A 21,268-nucleotide genomic window follows, 5' to 3' on the forward strand; every position below is an offset into this window, starting at 1 on the left:
GCCGTCCAGTGTTTCCAGGTTTTCCCTGGTGGTCTAGCTTCAATTGACTCACACTTTCAACTATATATATCTTATCACTCACCTTAAATAAAATCATTTCGCTCAACGACAAGATAATCAATATTTCTATCATGTACAACTAATTATAAAAATTAACAAAAAAGGCTGATGAATTATGTCATTCATTAAACGTGACACATTTATTGTAAACATTATATACCTGTTTTCGAAAGGAAATGAATTGTTAAAATGGAATGACACCAATTCATAGTTGTATAAAAATAAGGAGATTTTCTACTCTTTTTTCTTTGGTCATTATGACTGGCATGTGTACATTGATGTGTTTCTCTTTTTCATTGTATTATTTGAATAAGCACATGATAAACAGAAATATTGAATCTAGAAACGAACAGGCACTCAGATTCTCAAATGATTAAAATTTGTAATCCATTTTTTTAGGGAATAAAAAAGAAACATTACAATAGATGAAATTGTTTGGCTTACCAAAAATAACTTGGTTTAATGAGTTTAGTATAGATTAATTTGTAAGTGGTATTTGTTTTTTATGGAATGATCTCATTTAAGATACTAGTGGAAAAAGAGTCTATTGGATAGCTGTTTCTACTTAGTATGTGACTCTTCAGTAATACCACATGAACTAAATTCCCTTGACTTGATCTTTGTTGGTATCATGGATGAGCTCTCCCTACGAGTCTGATACTAAAACAAAATAACTGTTCAATACTTTTTGATTCACAACATTATCCCAAATGAGATAAACCCTTGATGAATATATCACCTACTGAAAAATATCTCATTAGATATGTAATAAGGAAGTGTATATTATTTCAAAGTAAAGGCATATTGACAACTTTTTTCTATATTCGTTTAATAAGAATGGAATAACCTTATAAAATCATGTCAGAACATGGAGAATAATTTTTTTGGGTACTATCTGATGTGTTCAGTTTCATTATCATTATTATTTAGTCCAATAGTGGACTTGTTAATAATTGTAACAACATTAACAAATAATTATTCTATATAGTTGAGATCATCAATCAATTAAAGCTAGACCACCATGGAAAACCTGGAAGCACTGGACGGCCGTTTCGTCATATTGTGGGACTACTCATCAGTGCGCATCCACGATCCCGCCTCGTGAGATTCTGACCAAGGACCTATCAGTCTCGCACTAGAGCACTTAACCGATATATAAAATTACTAAAATCTCCACAAAACCCCTTCTGATAATGATCATATGCTCACTGCCCTCAAATGCCCTGGTACGGCCGAGAGTGGGGAGAGTCCACTCTCCCTCTCGAAATGCTCTCACATAGCCAGCGAATATATAGCCTCTGCCAGGGAAGTCCTACTCACTGCCTTCTCGTGGCGGGGGTGTTGTTTACGAAATTGAGAGGACGAAAAGCGAATGTCCGGCACTTTAACCGGGTTGGTGGACATGGAGGGTCCACCTAGGGGAGTTGGCAAACCCTGATTCCAAACCAATGGTGCACATGGGCTCCAGTATCCTGATGGAACGAATGGCGAATGAACCTGCTGTTGGTCACCGGCTACCATAGGACTGCATCTCCTCACGATGCTCCACTGCCTTGTGGATCAGATCTTTAGGTCAAAGGCTCGGGGTGTTGCCCCGTAAGAAAACCACCTGCTTCGGTTCTGGCACCCGGGCAGTATCACAGCCCACACACAAATAAATGAAATGATGAATTCTATTGACGATACTATTCTCGCTCATATTAGAAGCAAGACAATTTACACTATTATTATTATTATTATTACCATTATTATTATTACCATTATTATTATTATTATTATTATTATTACCATTATTTGCTACGTCGCTTTTTCACTCCCTTTATTCCCAAATTGTGTATCCTTCCTTTCCAACTTATGCAGTAGCTCGCCCATGGTGGAAACTCTGTTCTATCTAAACGATCTCCAGTCACTGTCTGGTTGAAAGTGAATGCTTCCACCGATTACGAATACTGAAGCAGTCTTTCTGAAACCACGTACGCCGTTCAAGCTGGCTTCCTTCAACGTTCGCACACTAATGCAGATCGGACAACAGATGGGGCTGGCTATGTCTTTAGAAAGCCTTAATGTTGATGTTTGTTGTCTATCCGAGACCCGTATTCAAGACTCTAGTGAAGTACTACAAATTCGTTCTCCATCTGTCGCTTCGAAAAGCTTGTTTCACGTGCGTTTATCCGGGGACTCTGTGGCATCTTCGTCTGGTCTTGCAGGCGTTGGTGTTTCACTAAGCGCTAGGGCTGAGGCAGCACTAATCGATTGGATCCCCATTAACAGTCGGTTATGTGCTGTTAGATTAGAAAGTTCCATCAAAGTGAGAAGAAACCGGCGTGAGAAACGGTGTCTTTTCGTCATCTCCTCCTATGCCCCGACAGATTGCAGCCCGGATGCAATCAAGGATGAGTTTTACCACCAGTTAACAGTTCTTCTCCAGAAAGCGTGTTCGACAGATATTGTAGTATTAGCCGGAGACTTGAATGCTCAGGTCGGGCGTCTAGGCACAGAAGAGAGTCGTTTAGGTGGCCGATGGGGACTTGTTGGTCGCAGGACAGATAACGGGGACCGTCTGCTGCAACTGTGCACAGACCACAACCTGTTTCTGGCCAGCACTAACTTCCGGCACAGTCATCGCCGGTGTGCCACCTGGCGTCCTCCCTCTGCATCCCAAGCCTGGACTCAGATTGATAACATCGCGATCAGCTACCGCTGGCGTGGTTGTGTACAAGACTGCCGCTCCTTTTGGAGTACCTATCTGGAGTCTGATCATGCCTTGGGCTGCGCCAATCTCACCTTACTTTTCAGTGGCCGAAGGATTAACCACCACCAACGGATCGATGTTAGTAAACTGGCTGCAACTTCTGTTGCAAGTAAGTATCGAGCGGAGCTAGCTTCTAGGCTAGCTACCATCCCACCGAAAAGTATAGATGAGCATTGGTTGCATCTTCACAACGCCATGAAGATGGCGAGTAAAGCCGTTTGCGGCTTCGCGAAACGTCCCACTTACAAGCACTGGGTTTCTTCTGGCTCCTTACAACTGATGGAAGCCCGTCGGTCTACTCCGGGTGACCGTGAGTTTGACCACAAACGAAGGCTGTTACGTAATGAAATCGGGCAAAGCTTGCGTAAGGACCGGGAAGCCTGGTGGTCGGAGCGTGCTAATGAGATGGAAGCAGCAGCTGCATCTGGTAACTGCCGGAAGCTCTTCCAACTCATCCGAGCCACTGGCAGCAAGAAGTCTGGTGTGAGTGAAACAATCTACGAGGATGACGGGATGCCAATCACTAACATCTCTCGATGTCTTGGACGATGGGCGGAATTTTTCGAAGGGCAGTTCAACTGGCCTGCTGCTCCGGCAACATCAACCAGTTTGTCCTGCCTCCCATGGCCGGTGACGATTGATCCACCAAACGAGGCGGAAGTCCGCAAGGAACTCCAACTCTTGAAACGTTACAAATCACCGGGCCCAGATGACTTACCTCCGGCTCTTTTTAAAGATGGTGGTGACTTTCTGACTAAGGAATTGACTGTGTTGTTTGGAAAGGTTTGGGAGCAAGAAAGTGTCCCAACATCATGGAATGAGTCAATAGTCGTCCCTATCTTTAAAAAGGGTTCACGTTGTTCCTGCAATAACTATCGGGGGATAAGTCTACTTTCGATTTCGTCCAAACTATTGGCTTCTGTCATTCTTCGTAGGTTGTTTAAAACCCGAGAACGATTGACTCGCGAGGAGCAGGCTGGTTTTCGTTCTGGTCGAGGATGCATTGATCACATCTTCACCCTCCGCCAAATGTTAGAACACCGTCATACTTATCGCATGCCAACAATCGTAGTGTTTCTTGATATCAGGGCGGCCTTCGATTCATTGGACAGGACTGTTCTCTGGGATTGTCTATTGAAGAAGGGTGTGCCTGAGAAGTTCATTAACATCTTAAAGGCCCTGTATACGAACACCTCAGGCAGAGTGAGGGCATACAACCACCTTTCTCCCTTGTTCCATTCGAGCAGTGGGGTTAGGCAGGGTTGCCCGATCTCACCATTCCTCTTCAACTTTGCCATCGACGACATCCTGGAAACAGCTCTGGTGGATGTAAGTAATGGCGGTGTGGATCTGTTGCCTGGAGAACGACTTCTCGACCTTGAGTATGCGGATGATATTGTCTTACTGTGCGATAATGCCCAAGGCATGCAATCAGCACTTAATCAGTTGGCAATCAGTATCCGCAGGTACGGCATGTGCTTTGCACCCTCCAAGTGCAAAGTACTCCTACAAGACTGGCAGGATTCTAATCCTGTACTCACCCTGGATGGTGAGGAGATCGAAGTAGTTGAGAAGTTCGTGTATCTAGGTAGCTACATAAGTGCTGGTGGTGGCGTGAGTGATGAGATTGGTGCACGTATAATGAAAGCCAGATCGGCTTATGCCAATCTGGGCCATCTTTGGCGCCTTCGTGATGTTAGTCTGGCTGTAAAAGTTCGGATCTACAACGCGTTGGTGAGAGCAGTTTTGCTCTTTGCTTGTGAAACCTGGCCTCTCCGAGTTGAGGATGTTAGACGTCTCTCTGTGTTCGATCATCGTTGTCTCCGAAGGATTTCTGACATCCAGTGGCAACACCATGTTAGTAATGCAGAGGTTCGGCATCGTGTGTTCGGGCGCAGAGACGATAATTCAATTGGTGTCACCATCTTGAAACACCGACTTCGGTGGCTTGGACATGTTTTACGAATGTCGTCCCAGAGACTTCCACGTCGTGCATTATTTGCCGACCCTGGGACTGGTTGGAAAAAGCGGAGAGGAGGTCAGTGTATGACATGGTGTCGTGGCATGAAAGAAAGCTGCAAAGGGCTATCTTCTGTTGGTCCTTCACGACTCCCTGGCTGGGGTCCGAGAGATGGTGCAACACAGTGGCTAGAGACGTTATCAGATATGGCTCAGAATAGAAGCCAGTGGCGATCCTGCTGCAACCTTCTTTTACTTTCTTCATAAAGAGTGGTCCTAACTTTCTTAACTGAAAGAGTCTTCTGGTTGTACATTTCAGTCCCCATTATTTTTTCATCCTTTCTCTTCCTACTTTCATTATTTTGTGTGGCGCATATGTATCTGGTGCCCTTTTGTACCAATATATATGTGTTTAAATAAATAAATAAATAAACATATGCTCACTAGTGACTGGCTCCATCAGGTATTTCCTGGAGTTCTGATGAGAAGCAGTAACCACTGGAGTTCAACTGGGTCTGTTGTGAGATAGTAACTCACTGAAAACATTGGTGAATGGTTGCTCAATTTCGTGGATTGGTTGATGTTAGACATTAATACCGTTGGATGCCGGCCAGCTCAGTGATCTATCGGTTAAGTGCTCTGGCGCGAGACTGGTAGGTCCTGGGTTCTGATCCCGCGAGGCGAGGTCGTGGATGCGTACTGGTGAGGAGTCCCACAATATGACGAAACGGTCGTCCAGTGCTTCCAGGTTTTCCCTGATGTTCTAGCTTCAATTGACTCACGCTTTCAACTATTTAAAAGTTATTTATTGAAATATTATTGTTTTTTAAGGAAATAAGTAAAAAAGAAACATGGCTAACATTGAATATATAAAAGGTCATGAAAAATTGATTTATCCTTTCATTATTTATCTATTTATTGAGTGTATTTTTAGTTTGTTTCCTTTAATCAATTATTAAAAACACAATGGAAACACAAGGTTAGATTAGGAAATTAAATCGATAACTGTTGGGCAAAATAAATTATATATCCAGTAACTACTGTCTTACCCACTATCCTGCTATGCGCATATATATATATATATATACTATTGATACTCGATAAGTATTTCTTTGATTAAACGATTGAAGTTTATATGCTGGTAATATGTAACAAGCAGTTGTATTCAAATTGTGAATAAATTAAATCGGTAATGGGAAATGTATAAATCTAAACAAACTTGAACAAAATAAAAAAAACATTTCCATTTGACTGAATGATTCATTCATTCATTTAGTGTAGGTGGTAAAGTGGGTAAATTTGGAAAGTCTAATAGCTTGTTCTTTTTTAAGGGTGGAAACAAAACTCACCAACTAATCAATGACCGGATTGAATTTAATACTTTACTAACTTACTTACTTACGCCTGTTACCCTTCGTGGAGGAACATAGGCCGCACACCAGCATTCTCTATCCAATCCTGTCCTGGGCAATAATTTCCAGTTCCTTCCAGTTAACATTCATCCTTTTCATATCTGCTTCAATTTCCCGGTGTACTGTGTTCTTTGACCTTCCTCTTTTTCGCTTCCATTCAGGATTCCAAGTTAGGGATTGCCTTGTCATGCAGTTTGGTGATTTCCTTAATGTATGTCCCATCCACTTCCAACGTCTTTTCCTAATTTCCTCTTCATCTGGAACCTGGTTTGTCCTCTCCCATAAAACGCTGTTGCTGATAGTATTGGGCCAGTGAATGTTGAGTATTTTGCGAAGACAACTGTTTATAAATAGTTGTACATTCTTGACGATGGATGTAGTAATTCTCCACGTTTCAGCTCCATACATTAGGACTTTGTTGACGTTCGTATTGAAGATTATCGCTTTGAAGTAAGTTGAGAGTTGTTTTGAATTCCATATATTATTCAATTGTAGGAATGCGGTCCTAGCTTTGCCAATCCTCGCCTTTACATCTACATCAGATCCTTCTTGTTTATCAATGATGCAATTTAATATTTTAACACATTTTAATTAAGAAAATGATTTACCGAAGTGTAGTTATCGGTTTACTAAGGTAAGACAATCACTTAAATTGGTAAATTAATCTTTTCAACCAAAGAATTGATGATTAGAGTTGAAAAAATCAAGAGAATCCGAAATCAGTAGTTTTAAATAAACGAAATACATTCTGAAATTGTAATTTATATTTATATACAGCTCATGATCTCAACTATTAAAATTACTGTAATATCAACAAAAACCCCTTCTTATATGAATCAACATATGCTCACTAGTGACTAGCTTCAAGAGGTATTTCCTGACGTTCTAGTGAGAAGCAGTGACTAGTGGAGTTCAACTGGGTCTGTTGTAAGATACTAACTCACTGAAGACAGTGGTGGATGTGTTACTCAATTACGTGGATCGGTTGAAGTTAGACATTAACACCGTTGGATACCGGCTCAGTGGTCTAGAGGCTAAGCGCTCGCGTGCGAGACTGGTAGGTCGTGGGTTCGGATCTCGCGAGGTGGGACCTTGGATGCGCACTGACGAGGAGTCCCACAATCGGACGAAACGGCCGTCCAATGCTTCCAGGTTTTCCATGGTGGTCTAGCTTCAATTGATTCATGATCTCAACTATTAATTAACTGTTTTCAAATATCCAAATCCAAAGTGTTCTACTGGAAGAGGGGAAGAATCTATCAATTTATATTACGATCCTACTAATCAGAACCAAGTATCCTAGTTAATACAAGTTATGTTTATTTTTAAAATTATCAGATAGGAATATTGTCCTCATATTTCCGTGACAGACTGTCTGTTATCATATATATGAACGCAGTGTGTTACTTATTGTTTGAACAGTTGTTATGATTAATAATCTGATATATATGTCGATCTTCCTGTTTATGATAGATTACTGAAAAAAGCTAATCACATTGTCTACCATCGTCTATCCACGTTATGCACTCGTTGTATATGAATCAACTGAGCTTGACATGTTTTGTTTCCATTGTATTTAAAGTAACTTCATTGTAAATAAATATATGATAATTTTATAAACTATAAGACTGTTAATTACAACAGTTACATTCATAACAAAAATGTTCCATTGAGCAAGTTATGTTTCAACAATTATATCTGCAAGATGTAAAAATAAATTACCAGCGAACATTCAACACTAATTTCACTCTACTCCAGAATAATACACTAGTTATCAACAGTGATCACATAAAAAGTCATAACCTATAGGTCTTATGAGCGAAATAATACAATAGATCTTTGATATATTATGACCGTAATGAGAAGTCAACTCCGCCTGTAACTCCTCCAGGGGCTACTGCCGGTCCCAAGCCCGGGTCAAGGAGGAGGGTTGGGCATGGGGTTAGCGACCCCATCCCGTAGAAAACCAACTCGCTAAAAAAACGCTAACCAGAAAAAATAATTCAAACAATTTAAACTCTGCCCTGGGAGTTAAAGGAAGAATTATGACGCCTCATGATGAAAGCCGAGTTCCTTCGGAAGTTATGAGGCCGACGCCCCTTCTAACAACCGGAGCAACAATTTTTATAGGTACATGGGACGTCCGGACAATGTAGGAGACCGGGAGAGTCCTCCAAATTGCTGCAGAAATGAGAAAATACAACCTGGAGCTGCTTGGAATCAGTGAAACACATTGGACTCAGGTTGGAAAACAACGACTATCTTCAGGGGAACTTCTGTTATACTCCGGTCATGAAGAAAAAAAAAAGCCCCACATACACAAGGAATGGCATTGATGCTGTCCAGAAAAGCACAAAATGCACTTATTGGATGGGAATCTCATGGACCGAGGATCATCAAAGCCTCCTTCAAAACAAAGAGAGAGGGCATTACAATGAACGTCATCCAGTGCTATGCGCCTACCAACGACCACGATGAAGACGCTAAAGACCAATTCTACGATAGGCTGCAGTCGATCTTCGAGAAGTGCCCAACCAGAGACCTGGCCATTCTGATGGGTGATTTCAATGCCAAGGTTGGAAAGGACAACACTGGATACGAAGACGTCATGGGACGACATGGACTGGGAGAAAGGAACGAAAATGGTGAGAGATTTGCAAACCTATGTGCCTTCAATAAACTGGTAATAGGTGGCACCATATTCCCACACAAAAACATACACAAAGCCACTTAGATTTCACCGGATCACAGTACACAGAATCAAATCGACCATATCTGCATCAACAAAAAGTTCAGGAGGACGATGGGGGATGTGAGAACCAGAAGAGGAGCTGATGTAGCATCCGATCATCATTTACTGGTCGCCAAGATGAAACTAAAACTCAAGAAGCACTGGACAACGGCGCGGACAACATCACAAAAGTTTAATACGGCCTTTCTTCGATATGCTGACAAACTCAACAAATTCAACATAGCCCTCAGCAACAGGTTCCAAGGCTTTCATGATCTACTCGCTGGAGAGGGAACTACCATGGAGAGCAACTGGAAAGGTATCAAGGAGGCAATCATTTCAACATGTCAAGAGATTCTGGGCCACAAGAAGCACTATCACAAGGAATGGATCAGTGTTGATACACTGGATAAGATTGGAGAAAAGAGGAACAAGAAGGCAGCAATCAATACCAGCCGAACAAGAGCAGAAAAAGCCAAGGCACAAGCCGAATACACAGAAGAAAACAAGCAAGTGAAGAGGAGCATCAGAACCGACAAACGTAAATATGTAGAAGATTAAGTAATAACAGCGAAAAAGGCTGCAAGTGAAGGAAACATGAGACAATTGTATGATACAACAAAGGAACTAGTTGGAAATTACCGTAAACCAGAACGACTAGTGACAAGCAAAGAAGGCAAAGGTAATCACCAACATTGAAGAACAACGAAACAGGTGGATAGAATTCTTTAAAAAACTCTTGAGTCGACCAGCTCCACTAAATACGCTCAACATCGAAGCAGCACCCACAGACCTCCCAATCAATGTTGGCCCACCAACAATTGAAGAGATCAGCATGGCCATCAGACAAATCAAGAGTGGCAAAGCAGCGAGACCAGACAACATTCCGGCAGAGGCACTGAAAGCAGATGTGGCAGTAACTGCCAAGATACTCCACATTCTCTTCAGTAAGATTTGGGATGAAGAACAAGTACCAACAGACTGGAAGGAAGGACACCTGGTCATGATACCAAATAAAGGCGATCTCAGCAAGTGTGATAACTACAAGGACATCACTATTCTCTCAATACCAGGAAAAGTCTTCAACAGGGTATTATTAAACAGAATGAAGGATTCCGTAGACGCCCAACTTCGAGATCAACAGGCTGGGTTTCGTAAGGATAGATCGAGTACAGACCAAATCGCAACTCTACGTATCATTGTGGAACAATCAATCGAATGGAATTCATCACTCTACATCAACTTCATTGACTACGAGAAAGCATTTGATAGTGTGGACAGGACAACACTATTGAGGCTTCTTCGACACTACGGCGTGCCTGAGAAGATAGTCGATATCATACGGAACTCCTATGATGGAGTGAACTGCCAAATCGTGCATGGAGAACAGCTCACTGACTCGTTTGAAGTGAAGATCGGTGTCAGGTAAGGTTGCTTACTCTCACCCTTTCTCTTCCTCCTGGTGATCGACTGGATTATGAAGACGCCAACATATGGGGGAAGAGCTGGATACAGTGGACAGCTAGGATGCAGCTGGACGATCTAAACTTCGCAGATGATATGGCTCTTCTATCACACACGCAACAACAAATGCAAGAAAAGACAACCAGTGTAGCAGAAGTAGGTCTCCATATACACAAAGGTAAAAGCAAGATTCTCCGATACAATACAGCATGCACCAATCGAATTACACTTGACGGAGAAGATTTGAAGGATGTGGAAACCTTTACATTATCTGGGCAGCATCATTGATGAACACGGTGGATCTGATGTAGATGCAAAGGCGCGGATCGGAGAAGCGAGAGCAGCATATTTACAACTGAAGAACATCTGGAACTCAAAACAATTGTCAACCAACACCAAGATCAGAATTTTCAATACAAATGTCAAGACATTTCTACTGTATGTGGTGGAAACCTGGAGAAATACGAAAGCCATCATCCAGAAGTTACGAGTGTTTATTAACAGTTGTCTACGCAAAATACTTCGGGTCCGTTGGCCGGACACCATCAGCAACATCCTACTGTGGGAAAGAACAAACCAGATTTCAGCGGAGGAAGAAATCAAGAAGGAGCGCTGGAAGTGGATGGGACAAATATTGAGGAAATCACCCAAGTGCATATCAAGGCAAGCCCTCACTTGGAATCTTCAAGGTCAAAGGAGAAGAGGAAGACCAAAGAACACATTACGCCAAGAAATGGCGACAGACATGAGAAGAATGAAGGACAGTTGGATAGAACTAGAAAGGAAAGCTGAGGACAGAGTGGGTTGGAGAATGCTGGTCGGCGGCCTATGCTCCATTGGGAGTAACAGTTGTGAGTAAGTAAGTAATGAGATGTCACTGTTAAATTATATCCTAACTCCCAAATATGGCTGACCACAGGTTACAAGAAATACATACATCCAGGATAAATCAATCATAAGCTTTTTATCACTATTTATTTAAATGCGTCATTTGGTGAATTTCACTCCTTAAATCTTAAAATGAATAATTTCACAAGAAATTAAACAATGATTTCCTAACAACAAAATGCAACAATAGTTGTCAGCATTGATTTTATGTCTATAGAACCGTTCCATTGTAGCTGGTAACTACTCATCGGTTCATGCCCTTAGCTTCAGCCTAACCTGAATTTCATGTTACTGATAAACTAAAGGTTTAGAATCCAATACTTGCTGTTTTTTTTTACCAGAGTTAATTATACATCATACGCAATCAAATTTTACCAGTAATCACCTCGTCATGATTAACATAATATAAAATGTCTTTTTATATGACCTGCTAACTCGAGTGTCCAATAATAATGATAGCAGCTGGATTAGACAGTACTAACCCTTGAAAGTGCTTCTCAAACAAATCGCCACTAAATCTAGTGTCATCTACTCAGGTGTAGTTTTATGCTTTGGCCACTCTGTAAGGAAAGTACAATTATTCTACCATGGTTTGAGAATATTTCCGCAATGGAACCAGAGGGGATCAGTCCTATAAAAAAATAAGATGATAAGATATGTCATGACTGAGACATGGAATTTTAATACGAGACTACTCTATACTCTAAGATGACGGGGAAAGATTTGAGACATTAATCATTTTTAGGATAGGTTGGAAATGTCAGTCATCAACTTAATGTTCACTTTTCCGATATGCTTAAGAATAGCCGCGTCTCAAGTAAATCAAAAGCGAGCTATTTGAGTATATCTTTATCCTTTGATATGAATACGATTTGGATGGTTGTATGAACGTGTTATGAACATAAATCTTCCATTTAACTCCGCATATCACTTAGACTAACTCCGTTTGTGTGACGGTAGTAATAAGAAGCCAAATACAGGTTGAGTTGGATGAATTTATTTCAATCACTTGTTTATCCAGACAGACACTCAAAATGGAAAACAGGAAAGTGAAGTGGAGAAGGTTAGTAAGCTAACCAGTTTTTTTGAAGCATGACTAAAAGTCAGACAAAAATAAGCCCAATACATGTGATGAGTAAGAAAAGAAATGCGCACACACACTCTTATATAAAAATAGTCAAGGTTAATAAGTGAATAGTTGACAAGGTCAAATGTGACTCAAGAAGAATGAATAAACTGATCTGTCTGGAAGCGAGAATAACGGTTGTGGGTTGACATCGCACTAGATACTAAGTTTCTTTCCAAATGAGAACTCAGTTAATTGGAGAATACAACTCGAAATAAGTTCCATTCAAAGAATTCAAAATCCTTGTGATTTGACTACTACAAGCGAAAAACTTTGGAGGAAGTATATCTGCAGTATTCTAACCTTTTTAAGCCGACTTATAGCTACATTTACATCTTGTATTTTTAAACTTATGAAATTCATTCTCCAAACAATAGACTGTTGATCAATGAGCAACTGACTCAATGGATTTTAAACAGACAGGTCATATATTCAATCACTGTCCTACCTACATCAGTTTGAACTGCTTCATTGTAAATCTAGCCCTCGCGCAAATACTGTAACTTAATGCAGAATTCAGAGGCTCATTCCTGTTAAGTAAGTCAGGGACGGTTGTCATGACTGATGTAGATTAATCTTGTATTATTGGAAAGAATATCAGTCTTCCGCTTTTTGGATAACCGAACTAATTCTCATGAGTCAACATGACATTCAAAGTTATAAACTTCATCACAGATCATCATTCAAACCTTCACATCATCTTAATATGTGTTAACAATCAAAATGGTTTTCGTTAATCACTGACATAGAATAGCAGGTGTCCAACGTTCATGTCTTGTGATACAATGTTTATCCTAAACTGTCTCTCAAGCAGTTTTTTGTTTAATTCCACGGGTTTATCTTCTATCGAATCGGAGGTTTCTTCTCCGAACTAGTATATCTCCTATAATCCTATACAAAGTAACTTCCAAATCATAGATATATTAAATCTTGCCCCTTGAAAAATAATGCATTACAATAATTTGGTCTATGATAATGTAAACAATAATATGCAGATACTTCAATTTAATTTGGAAGGTCTTAAATTATCCCGATGTTGATATTCGTGACTGAATGGTGACTAGTCTTAGTTGAAATATATGCAAAGTGTATGAATTGCAACGACATCGCCATTATGTCACAAGTTTTATTGAAGAAATGGATTTTGGTAAGCAATGGAGTCCTGAACGCGCATTTCATTGTATATAGATCTTTTCAGCAGAATTTTCCTTTACCAATTCAATGAAGTTCAGGCTCGTTAAACAAATTGGTGATTAATATCAGAAGTGATTTTGTGGATATTATAGTAATTTTTAATAGTTGAAATCATAAGCCAATTGAAGTTAGACCACTATGGAAAACCTAGAAGCACTGGACGGCCGTTTCGTCCTGTTGTGGGACCCCTCATCAGTGCGCACCCACGATCCTGAAATACCGTGGATTAGTTGAAGTTAGACACTAACAGCATTGGATACCAGCTCACCGATCGAGAGACTGGGTGTTCGCGCGCGAGACTGAAGGTCCTGGGTTCGAAGCTCGCGAGAGGGATCGTGGATGTGCACTGTTGAAGAGTCCCACAATAGGACGAGACAGCCGTCCAGTGATTCCAGGTTTTCCATGGTGGTCTAGCTTCAATTGATTCATGATCTCAACTACTAAAAATTGGTGATTGTTTGAACTCAGCAGCTTAGTGGATAGCAAATTCAACGTCTAAGACAAAAGTCACTAGGTCCAACTTTTAATGTGAACATCAACATAGTGATTCAAGCTTAGCCAACTGACGAATTCTGAATAGAACAAAACACTAATTCTTCACTTCATTTCTATGTAACTACAATCCATCTCTTTTACAAAAGTGTTGCTGATAGTTTAAATATATTCTTAATGAGTTCAACCCCCCCCCCAAAATATGTAAACTCACTTCAACAAATGATTATTCTTAATAAAATTATCAGTTACTATGATTTTTTTTTGGCAAAAGTTTTATTACTAACGTCTTAGCATTTACCTAAAAAGAAAAATCAATATTAGCTAGACTAATTTTTAGCCACTTAGTTTAATTCAATATATTAAATCAATTTTACAATATAAGGGAAAAAAAGCGTGGGAAATAAACAAAATTTCCAACAAAAAAAATCAATACACAATAACTTGGAAATAATAAAAACAAAAGGGAGAGAAAAACGAAATTCCTTTTTTCATGAAATCCCAAATTTTTTTTATTCGAGTTCGATTGGTTAGAAACAGAATTTTTTTAGTTTTTTAAAAGTTTTCTTTTATTTTTACATGAAATATTTAAATATATTAAGGTAAAAAAATAAAGTGAAAATTCCTATTTTGACATTTGATAAATAGTAAAAAAAGAGGAACGAATCGAGCGAAAAAATTTCTTTTCAGAAGGGGGTTCCGTGGAGATTTTAGTAATTTTTTTATATGATTGAAATCATGAGTCAATTGAAGCTAGACCACCATGGGAGAACCTGGAAGCATTGGACAGCCAACTCGTCCTGTTATGGGACTCCTCAGCAGTGCGCATCCACGAAAATACTAAATCTCCGCAAAAACCCCTTCCGATAGTAATAATCATATGCTCACTAGTGACTGGCTCCATCAGGTATTTCCTGCAGTTCTAGTAAGAAGCAGTAACCAGTGGAATTCGACCAGGTCTGTTAGGAGATATCAACTCACTGAAGACATTGGTGAATAGTTGCTCAATTTCGTGGATTGGTTGATGTTAGACATTAACACCGTTGGATGCCGGCCATTTCAGTGGTCTAGTGGTAAAGTGCTCTGGCGCGAGACTGGTAGGTCCTGGGTTCGAATCTCGCGAGGCGGGATCGTGGGTGCGCACTGATGAGGAGTCTCACAATAAAACGAAATGGCCGTCCAATGCTTCCAGGTTTTCCATGGTGGTCTAACTCTAATTGACTCATGATTTCAACTATATAAAAAATTTCTTTGCAATTAGTTTTTCATCATGTCTCTACATTAATATATATATGATTTACAATAATGAAATAACACTCTTCGAGTAGATACATTACGTAATAATTATATAATGACATATCGATTATAAACTAACATTAATTAATTGGAAGGAAGAGGATTAATACTAATCAAAGTAATTATTCGAAAATCAAGTTGTTGTTACGTTGCATAATACATAAAACAGAAGAAAGAACTAACAAAATATTTTGATAAATGGTCAGTAATATATTAGTTATGTAAAAATCAAGAGACGAATGTAGAGAATAAGTAAAGTACAAAACTGGAAAGAATAAGATAATTGTTTACCAAAGTTTTGCTACAAGCTCCGCTATACCGATGGCCAAGATAGCGAGAGTGGTTGTACAAACTTCTTTTGGATACAAAGGTTCAGTTTGTGAATATGAATTGCGATGGCTTCAGCTATGTGCAAGAGACAACCATGTGGCAAATTTGATGGAATATGGTAGATAACTTTAAAAGCTTTATTCATTTCAACTTGATGACCTGTGTCCACCAAGTGAGCGAGAATAAAACTCTTAATCACTTTTACTTGTACTTTGTTCAACCACGACGAATGGTGTTCTGTTATTCGTTGATGAACTTGCCGAATTGTACGCCCTATATAACTGGCTCCATAAGAGCAGTTGAATTGGTAAATCTGTCTTTGTTAACCGTTCTTATTGTGGGGCGGTTGTAGAAGACGGTACTCAGTTTGGCTGCATTAAATGTTTTCTGTACTACCTTTCTTAACCTCTGTATCACGATTTCTTCCGTAGCATCATCTAAGGAATTTCTTCGCTCGATTCGTTCCTTTTTTTTATTTGGAAAATAAAGTGTTATGTGATTGATTTTAGTAGACTACAAATCAAGGTTAAATATAATGTTTACGGAAACTAATCAACAGTAATATATACATTACAAAATGTAGTATTATATAATGCAAACTTATCACTCTAATAACAATTGTTGACATACTATTGTTGAACTTTGTGAGATAATCCTAGAACACTTAGTAGGAAGCCATTACTGTGAGATAATCATCACAGTTGGTATTAGTTGATGATCATACAACATCGTGAAATGAATAAAGATGAAAATATCAATTAATGGATACCAAATTGAATGGTATAAAATGTAGTACACCTAATAACCTGGAGTTCAATCCCTGATAAGATCATGGGTGAGCGAAAAAGGCTATTCACATACAACGATCTCATACAAACCTCTTATTCCAAGACATGTAAAATATAATCATGCTATTAATTAGATAAAGATATCATTGTTTGGTGTTCCCAGTATCAAATTTTGAATTAAAATAATTAAAAATAAGGCCAAAGTCAACAGTGGTGACAATATCTGACTGTATAACTGCTGTTTCCCTTGTGCATGTTGAGGCCTACTGCTTTAGAGGCTACTGCTTCACTGTTTGTCTGGACCTGAATTTGTTGATGTGTATGGGATAGAAAAGCTAGGTCATTTGTCAAGTCCGAATCGTCTACTTGCATGCAAGCCGTCCATTGTATCCCGTGCGTCTCCTCAGATGTCGAGGTCTTAATAATCCAGTCGACCACCAGAAGAAAGAGGAAGGGGGGAGAATAGACAGCCTTGGGTTCTCTAGTGCATACGATTGTAGAATTTATTTATGACTTTATTATTTTTGGAACAGTTACTTTGCTCGTACATAATAGATTCATTCGTATGCCTGTGTGCAATCTTGAATAACGAAAATCATACTGACAATATAAATCCTCCAAAGATCATCTATCTATCCATATATATATATTTTTTTTTTCAATCAAAATCAGTATGAAATATACCATTGTAAATGAAATTGAGAATAGGTTATCATAAATTGATGACATTAGTTCACCAATGAAAACAAGATTTAGTACATATCGAAGTTGATTACTTTTGTCAATTGATAACCACAGTCACTTTATACACTATTGATGATTTTTTTTGTATATACATTATCAGTAATAAGTTGATTTGATAAGAAGATAAGAGTTCATTTATTTATAAGTGACTGCTTTTATGTTCCCATATTAAATAAATAAGTACAAATGAGCAATACTTTCTGTGTCATTATAGAGAAGATTTTCAACTTTGATGATGTTATATTCTTTGAGCTGGATTGCTTAACAGAAGAGCTTTTTATTGTCATTCTTGAAAATATCTTCAGCACCTACTTCATCTAGAATTAGATCAGTAAAGATATTATCAAGAATGATAATGAAAGATCCACAATTAAACCATATGGGACAGAGAACATAACACCATCGAAACTATTTACAATGATTTTTTTTAAACCGCTTTATAAATACAAACATTATTTACTTAGAAATGAAGCTGTTGAACAATGAACTCAAATTTTCAAAACTACAATTATATAATTCCGGCAATTAATAATGCTTTTTGATGTAGTCTACTGTAATTAGTAATATAACGGCTCATTTTGTGAGCTGGGAAATCATGCAAATCAGGGTAAGTGAGAAGGGCTGGAAAAGGCAAGAACAAGAAAAAAAGGTTAGATGATGATCAAACAATTGCACACGATGCACCTATTTTTAATAAGGAAAGCAGTAGACAATAATTAGCAATAACATAAGCCTCAGATTAAGACAATCTCAAAATTGAAACTAGAAGCAAATAGTTTAATCTGTTACAATAATCATTATTTGTAATAGATATTATTGCTATCCAATTAGTCATCAGTTTTAATGATATATTTCAGTTGTTCATAATAGTATGTGCCAGGAATTAATCAGTCATTCACAACGTAGAACTTCGTACGTACGTACATCATTTCGAGTTGCCATACCACATTAGCACAGAGATGAAGTTGTCGATTCAAATCCCATAGTGGTAGAAGTAGTAAGAGTATAAGCAGTAATCCGAAAGATTAGGGTTTGAATATGTTATTCAAGGAGTATGATCCAATGAAATAAATTTGGAAAGAGAAAAAAGATAGAGACATGAAGAATTCAGAAGATTAGAATTTGGCAGAATACAAAGAGTGGATGCACCCTCGCCACTGTAAACGATTTTGAGTCATGTCATTCAAGGTCTCTAACCACCGATTGCTATCATCTCGCGAATTCCAACCAGGTAGTCTACACCTACCAACATGGCTCAGTTCACTTGTCAGTGACTTCATGGATTTGTGCAACCGTTTTGGTCTGGCCGCCCCTAGCTTTCTTCCAACCTACTCCTATACCATAAAACATTGCACGTCGGGGTAGTCGGTGGTTGGGCATACGTAACACGGAATTAATAAAAACTCACTAATGCTCTTAGTTGAAAGTAGATACCAACAAAAACAACCATCAACATTCTAGTTGGATACTATTTAAGAATGTTCAATTAAGCAATGCTAAACAATTATTTGTACTTTGATCAAAAGTACAAAGTCTGCTGTTAGTGAATACAGAAAAGGACAGAATACTGGAAGTATGATTTTTACATGCTTTTTGTATCTACCCAATAAATGTTTACAACTTTCTCCAGTGAACAAACATTTTAAGGAAGAATACGTAAATATTAGAAAATTCATAGCACGAAAGGAGTAAGATTTGTAATTGTTTATAGACGATACGTCTGATACTTAAGCGCTTGACAATGACTTCCTAACCTCTCTTTAGTTCTCCGGAAATTTCTTACACTTGAACGCCGAATAGAAAACAAAAGGCAAGAAGAGTGGAATGAGGTTTTACTTTCGAGGTTAGTTTAGGTTTACATAACAAGGATATTAGTAGGTTTATGAGTGACACTGATATTCTAGAAAGTACCATAAACTTGCCAAACATAGTAAAAAAGGTGGATAATTATCCAATCAGGATATGACACACAATCGACCGTTTTCCAGAACTTTCTTAGAGTTTCCTATTGAATGCTGGTTAGGTAAAGTGTTTTCAGTCTTTCCCCAGCTTCCAGCAAACTCAAATTAGATCAGAATTTCATTTCTTTTCGTTGACTGATTTGTTCTAATTTTTTTAAAAATTAGGTATTCAGTTCACTTGTTGTTGTTTACTTGTATCTTCCCATTGTTATTTAGGACTACAGTTGATCAGTCTCTTATTGGCATATGTGCATCCTATGCGGACTGCGTCAATATTGCTTGAAATCACAAGCTGAATACACAAGTGGATAACGCGATGGCGTTTGAAGCGAAAGGTACTGGGTTCGAGTCCCAGAGTGAACATCAACTCCGAGGTGCAGGTACACCCATCTGACGAGTCCCAAATGGGACGAAACGCGCCTTGTCCTGGATTCCACTGCTAGCCCTATCTTCAAGGTATTCAGTGTTGATAAGAAAAAATTGTACAATATCAAATTATAATACAACGTCTAGAAATAAATACTGTGACTTTATAGATCAGAGATTCACAGTACACCTTAATTCAAGACAATGTCAATGATATGGGAAGTAATGGCTTAATCAATTGGAATGCTAGTGGTATACGAAAGTGAGTTTTTCCAATCGTGTGTGACATGTATTCACATCTTAAGTAGGTTTATAGATGCTTAATTGTATAATATTGTAAATATGTGTTCATACAATAAGTTATTGAACTATTATTACTAAATACAATTGGGTTCCATTTATATAAATGTGACTGTTAATCTACCTGTAAATAAATCATATAGAATGTGATGTATTCTTCAATCATTTCGATTTATTTTGGGATTCAAGTAAATTCTTCACGTTTTCTGTCGTGTGTTCAAGTTGCAGTGTATATTCAGCCTGGGGTTATTAGGAGTGGCTAGGAAATCGAATCGAGCGTTCATTTAAAAGACAAATTAGTGAAAAAGATTTTTCAGTTTCATACTGTTCACTTTTTAGAAAGTCTAGTAAAATGAAAATTTCCCAGATAGACTTTAGGATATACTCAGAGTCTGCGTCTGTGTATTATTCTAAAATTGTTGATTTCAATTTCGTTGACTGATATTTTTTCTACCATAGGAGATTTGGAAAATTGTAGAATTCTGTAATATTTATGTATCCCTGATTTATTTTACTGAAACAAAACATATAGATTATAAGCAAAGATGGATAGTGGCTAGCTTATAATGCTTGTGAATTAAGGCTATATCGAGTCAATACTCACAGTATTCACATATTCCAATAGGAGACTGACCAGTTGCAGTCATAAGCATCAATGGGAAGATTCAAGCAAACAAAACTAAGTGGATTCAAAACATATAGATATTTCGTTTCAGTATAGGACTATTTAGAAGTTAATACTCAAAACTTGATTAGGGATCGAATCAAGGAGCTCTAGGTCTTACAGTGACTGGGTTACTTACATATAAAAAATTCATCACTAATTGTTTCACAATGCCAACTTTAGCCAATTTACCAGCTTATTCATATTAGAGAACGTTAGGAAAGAGTAAGTATTCAACTCAGAAATTTACTTACGTTTACTGATAATAACAGTGTAATCTAATGATATTGTAAATTGTGTTTGCACGTTAAGATATTGATTACTTAATGTCCAGTACTACCAGGTCAAACTTATTTAGATTTTAATATTGATCAGTATACATAAAACATAAAACTTAGTGCATTTCCACATACTTCTGAATAATTTTTGTTGTATAGTAGATCTAGATCAACAGTTTTAACCTTATTTCTTGCATCAAGCTCTGTTAATTTTCTATTTAGTCATAATAGAGAATCCCAAGAAGAACCCATTTGAAGCAATTAATTGAATATATTTTCATAGTTGAAAGCGTGAGTCAATTGAAGCTAGACCACCAGGGAAAACCTGGAAGCGTGGATGCGCACTGATGAGGAGTCCCACAATAGGATGAAACGGCCGTCCAGTGCTTCTATGTTTTCCCTGGTGGTCTAGCTTCAATTGACTCACACTTTCAACTATGAAAATACTAAATCTCCACAAAAC

At 38.3% G+C, this 21,268-nt stretch overlaps 1 non-coding gene across 1 annotated transcript; it reads right to left on the reverse strand.

Moving 5' to 3' along the window:
* Positions 1 to 20,821: 20,821 nt before the first annotated feature.
* On the reverse strand, positions 20,822 to 20,893 carry Smp_tRNA_00775_Pseudo_CGA.1.1. The gene has a single exon. It is a non-coding gene (tRNA).
* Positions 20,894 to 21,268: the final 375 nt, after the last annotated feature.

The sequence above is a fragment of the Schistosoma mansoni genome, chromosome 2 (genome assembly GCF_000237925.1).
Source record: "Schistosoma mansoni strain Puerto Rico chromosome 2, complete genome".
Classification (NCBI taxonomy): domain Eukaryota; kingdom Metazoa; phylum Platyhelminthes; class Trematoda; order Strigeidida; family Schistosomatidae; genus Schistosoma; species Schistosoma mansoni.